Source organism: Cricetulus griseus, chromosome 5 (genome assembly GCF_003668045.3).
Source record: "Cricetulus griseus strain 17A/GY chromosome 5, alternate assembly CriGri-PICRH-1.0, whole genome shotgun sequence".
NCBI classification, from domain to species: Eukaryota; Metazoa; Chordata; class Mammalia; order Rodentia; family Cricetidae; genus Cricetulus; species Cricetulus griseus.
In genome coordinates, this window is record NC_048598.1 from 108046008 (window position 1) to 108052410 (window position 6403).

Consider the following 6403-nt stretch of genomic DNA (forward strand, 5'->3'; position numbering starts at 1 on the left):
CTGTCATTTCATTCATAAGTGCAATTTACCCTGCTTTTTCCCCCAAATATTATTTCCTTGTTATTCATTGCCTCTGCTTCTTACAACTTTTCTGCTCTGTTCTCACAAATATTACTACTGAGCCTTGGAAGGAAGGGATGTGATACAGATGTCCCATTTAGGGCTGAACATCCCACAGTCTCTCATTCTCTACCCCTGACCAATTGTGGGTATCCTTGTTAAGCACTATCTACTTCAAATAGATGCTTCTTTAATGAGAGTTGGGAGATTCCTTAATCTATGGGTATAATGTCATCGGGAGTTGGTTTATTACAATGGCCATCCAGCAGAATAATAGTTGTTGGTTCTCATATTGATCCTATGACATCCCTAGCCATAGGTTCTTGGCTCCAATAGTAGTGTCAGGTATGTGTCCATACTATCTTTTCTAATTTTCTGGCATATTGTAGGATGCACTCTGTCGGAAGAGTATGTATAAATTAAAAATCCGCTGGAAAAAAAAAGATGTAAAACCTTTAAAGCTCAAATTATTAAGTTACTTTAGCTGTTTTTGTATATGATTATGTCATTGCTTTCATCTAACATGAAAAAATGAATAAAGAGATCCCTATCTACTTATTTTGGTTACATATAATTAACCTGGAAAGGGTCGATTTCTCTTTGATTTTTGTAGTTCTTCCTGAATTTTTAGTTGGATGAACAGGGAAGCTCTAAACATGTTAAGTAAATTATCAACTTGGAAAAGCACCAAACATACTTACTTACCTTTTGTAGGGTGAGCAAGCTAATATTTGGCATGGCTCAAGAGCAAGCCTGGGAACCCCCAAAACAGGTAAATTGCAAAGGATGGGATGTTTATTAGGTTACAATCTAAAACGGAAAAGGAAGTATGACAAAATGTAAAAAAAAATGTGAGAATAAGTTGTGCATATATAAAGATCAAGTTTGAGCAAATAAGCATGTAGCAAAGAGTTAGAGATCTCTAGTTATTTGTTTTATTGTTGTTGTTATTGTTTATGGTTTTATTGATGTCCAGAAATAAATACATTCTTTATTGAAGATTCAATTATTCATCTTCTAAATAAAGCCATTAACATTGATATGAATGAAAAATATACTCTCATATTTTCTTCTCAAAGTCATTATCAGCATTTTAAACTAACATGAGTAAACTTCACTCACATTCAGATTGTCTAAACAGCTTTACTAAACTAATTATCATTTTTCAGTGTTCCACAGGGGCACCACTCTATTTATTTCCTTAGTAAAAAAATTAAAACAACTTATGAATTTAATTTTCATTCTTATTTGTACTTGAGGTTTTTGAAAGAGGGACTGGTTGACTAGGTTGGCCTTGAACTCAGTATGCAGCTGAAGCTGCAGACAGCTCCTGATCCTCCTCCTGTCACTTCTTACATGGGTCACACATCTGATTGATCTATTTATTTTCCCCCTTCATGTTTTCATTTTTTGATACTGGATCTTAATTAGTCCAAGGCAACCTTGAACGTGTTACATAACCAAGCATGGATTTGAACTCCTGGTGGGCCTGCATTTACTGCCCAAGCACCTTGTGTCACCTGCTACTATGCTTGGCTTACATAGATTTATATGTATTGTCCAAATATAAGAAAGAGTTGTATCAATACACAGTATCTGCTATTTTAATCAACAGGAACAAGAAGAGGAGAAAAGTGGGCAATTGACACCTGTAGGTCATATTTAAATGCAGATTAGAGCAACAGATTTTCATTAAACCATTTTTGTACAGTAAATTTTTACTTTCAACCACTGGTATCTGTAAAACATGGGATAAAAATTATGCAGAGAGGTTATAAACTTGTTAAAATTGTCATGATGATCTATAACATTAAAACTACAATCTATTTTATAATCTATCACTTATAATCACTTGAAACAAAACTATTGTTTAATTGTTTTTGCACTTATATGGAACAAGGAAAGCTAGTTTGAGCAATTAACTATAGTGCTTTTAGTTAGTGAGCATTAATTCTTAATTGGTTTTAATTAGAAAATAAACACAAAATTTACAAATATAATTATGTTGTATCTATTATAAGACATATATTCTAAAATAAGTAGTGCTGAATGATTTGCATAAACTAGATATATTACCCAATTTTCTTGGTTTTATATGCCAATTAAAATACATTTCTAATTTTGCTTAAATTGCTGAATTCTCTTTCACCCACCTCTGTGAGGTTAATTTGGTCTCAGCTTGTATTTTGTTTTTTTTATTTGTGATCAGAAGAAACCAACACTATAATTGAAGCATAAATAAACTAATATATGTGTACATATATATGAGATTTAATCATTAATTAAAACAATTAAATTTGTTTCATATAAAATAAGTTATGAGAACTAGTAAGTGATGAACCTTACTACACTTTTAAGAAAATGGAAAAAGCAAAACAAGAACTCAAGTGCTAGTGTTCCTCATTTTTGCAAAACAGCTTTAATGAAGTATAATTCTATTGATCTTGTATCGATTTTCAAATTATAATTTCAGGATGCATGCCCTAATAGTGGACATAAAGTAAAATACACATAATTTAAGTTTACAGTTTGGAATGCCTTAGTGTGTTTATTGATCATGCATCTAACACACTCAAGGTAATCCTCACATGTCCTATGCTTATTTATGTCTCTTCCTTCAAAGGCAGTAAATGTTCTGTTTCTAGACTGATTCCAAGTGTATAAATTAGAAGCTTAACATATTGGGAGTGTGAAGATAATGTTGAAAAGTTCATCTGTGTTTTCTCTTTTCTGCTTTATATTTTGTAAGTCTCCACAGTCAATTTTATCTAAAGTGGAAAATAGAGAGTGAGCATATTTTAATTTGACTGCTTCCAACTATATATTGCAACTCAGTAAATAGACAACATGAGAGAAATACAAAGAAAGCTCCATCAGGACTATGAAGCAATGGTGGCCATCTATGGCTGCTAGATGTCTTGCATTCCTGAAAGTGGAGAGTATGATGTATGGGAACTCAACCCCAGTCTAATCAAAATAAACCTACCAACCACAGGGCCTTCAGAGACCAGTCTATCTTAAAGGAAATTTTAATACATAAAATACATTGTTCCCTGCAGGCTATTTCAGGCTTTGTTTCTTTTGTTTTCCATCAAGCTATAAGCTAAGTCCTTAGTTCAATTCTTGCTTCTTGTTTTTCTTTTCCAATTAAATCCTCATGTGGACATGACTGACTTAGTTCAACACATTTGTGAAATACAGGACCTTAGACCTTTTCGAATGTGAGTAACCTGGTCTCTTTCTGAGGTGTTCATTCTGCTTCTTTGGGCTGGAGCTTCAGATATGATATTTGCAGGGAGCCCTCAGCTGCTGTTGCTCCTTGTCCACAGACTACACTTTAAAGGGTAAGGTTTTGATGGACTTCCAACCCACGACATAACCAAAGCCTTTTGGGATTTGGAGGAATATATAAATTTGTAGTAATGTGCCCAGATGTGCTGAATTAGACCCTTCACTGGAGAAGGGCCTAGTAATTATTACCTTTGAGATCTTTCCCATTTACATCCAAGATACTGTAGATGATAACTCAGCCTAGGGCATGTTCACTATTCAATCAGTAAGGGAAGCAGATTGGACTCTGGATGTGGTCCTCAGCCTGGGCTCTCCTGGGTGTTATATTTTAGATGTGAATATGGAGTGGTATCCTATTTCCTAGGATAGTATTTTGGGAGACCAGGGTAGTTACTTGAATAATGACATTCAACGGACGGGAACCATAGAAGCTGTTACCACTCTTTTTGTATGTTTCTCTATTTTAGTTACCGGTTAGACCTGCTCTTTTATTTCTGAAGGATTGTCAGTTTAGTGCTGAGACACCTCGAAAATACAGCCTATTGTGGATAAGGGTCCCCTGAAGATCTTTTTTAGAAGATATTTACAATATAGCCGATAGGATTTTTTGATCAGTAGATACGGGTCAAGGTCCAGGAACCCACATTTTATTCATATCCTTTAAATAATTTTGTATTGGTTGTATATGCTTGTTTGTAGTTGTTGCTGTTGCTTTGACTCAGCATTACTCTGTACAGCCCAAACTGTCCTGAAATTCAGTATGTTTGTAGCTAAGGCTAGCCTAGAACTTGCCATCTTCATTCACCTAAGTATCGGGTTTATAGATATGTATATCCTTCCACCTTGCTTTCTGAGATTATTTTGATTCGCACTGTCCATGACAAGAATACTCAAGAGTCCCAAGGGGCTGCTTTCTTGGAATAACTTTATTATGGTTGGGTATTTATGTCTTCAGTCAGTGTAATGTAGAATAATGGGAATCCATAGAGAAGAAATAATTTCTTTCAGCTTTCTTCATTCCACCCTGCCATCAATGATGTAGAATTGGAATAGATTTTTCACTATATGTAAGGTAACTAAATAGTCCTTCTTTCCATTTTTGCTTTTTAGCTTCTTCCTTGGCATGAAATGGCCTATCCAAGTCTTATTTTCTCAGTATAGTGAAAGAAAAAAAAAACAGTGGCAGTGGCCATCTTAATGCTGGAAATGGCTTATGGACATTGACTTTAATCCCATAGATTTGTTTTTTCAAATTTGAATCCAAGTACCTTCTGCCTTCCAGTGAATCATTGCTCTTTCAGGTGTGTGTGTGTGTGTGTGTCTCCAAACCCCATATTGGGGTTACATTATAATATATCATATAGCATTTAGGAATTAACTGAATTCTTTCTCTTCCTCCCCCCAAAAGAAATGTATACAGGTGCTATTTCAACACTCATTTTGGAGATTTTCTAAAAATTCAATTGGGAAATTTTTGCAGCAATATAAAAGGGTAGATTCAGTTGATTCAAACTAATCTCATGCCTTTGAATTGGTGTCTCTGAGTTGAAACCTGCATATACCACAGGTGACTCATATATGCAAAGGGGATGTTTAGAAATTCTTAACTTAGCCCTATGCAATATTTCTTTTATACCTCCTATGCTTTCCTCTATTTGTTCTTGAAATCCCGAGGATAAAGCTTGTCAACTCAGTAGTATATTTTATTGGCAAAATATATATTTATGATGTTTTCTGCAGAACAATAAACTAGATTTTCCTCAAAAGGACAGCTACTGTGATAGAGAGATGGTAGGAATCAGTTAAGGGGAGATATGTCTTAGGTGGAGCTTACCTAGGATGATGTTGGTCCAGGAGACTTCACAATAATCTGGATAGATTCAGGCCAAGGTGCTTCAACAGAAGCACTGGAAAATGAAAACTAAGCATGACAAAATGGATTTTGTGAGATTCTTGTTACCTCGTGACAATGTGAACATGAAGAAAGAAACACCGATGTTGGTGCTTCGTTGCTAAGTGTTCAGGGTAGGTTGACTAGAGTTTGGCCACCATCACTGCCTTCTACCATTTTCCTCTCTGAACCACACTCCTTAACAATTTTCAAGCAGAATGGAGATTTTCTTTACTCTTTACTCTTTATATAAATACGAAGAGCATAAAATGGACATATAATGGGGTCTGAGGAATAAAGAAAACAAATCTTTTCTTGTTCCCAGAATGTTTTTGCCATCCTTGGGCCAGACTCCCAGCTCAGGTTTGACACTAGATGGGAGCTGTAATTGTTCTCAGAGGGAAATGCCTCTCCCTCTTCTCTCTTCTCTTGGTCCATTCTGCCTTGATTTTAAAAGTGGCTCCATACCTAACTTATCCTGTATCTACCAGTTTTTCCATCTAATTAATCATACTAAATTTTACAGAAAGTAGCCTGTATTCCAGAAGATCTCCCATCCTTGCAAATGTTAATTATTTTAATTTTTTTAATCTGAAACTTTCTGAAATGTCATCCTGAATCATATTTAGATGATATCAATGTTATATTTTTAGCTTTTCAGAAATTCTTTATATCCCCTTATAATTTTTCTGGATTTCTGGTATCACATTTTGTCTGGGCATATTCTAAATGAAATCATTAGGTTTATGATTAAAGTTGAAATGCTTTCAAATAGCCCCCAAATATTCTAAATATATGCATTTCATTTCGTTGCAAGATCTGCAAATTTTCAAGTACTCAGGTTTCTCTCCAGCTCTCTGTAATTTGTTGACTTATACTCTTGTTATTTTCCCTTTCTACCTATGTTTCCCACTTGTATTGCCTGGAAACTGTATTCATAGTCTAGAACAAAGAAACATACTTATTCTATCTCTGGCAGAATGTCAGGCAGCTTTCAACGGGCTTAGAATTAATGACTACTGGGCATAACTGAGGGACAGCAATAGACTCAGTAGCAAATGACTGTCATAAATTGTTAAAATTAAGTAATAACTCTACACATTGTTCTGAAGCTTGTGATTTTAACAAAGGAATACTAACTTATGAAAAAACTACACAGGG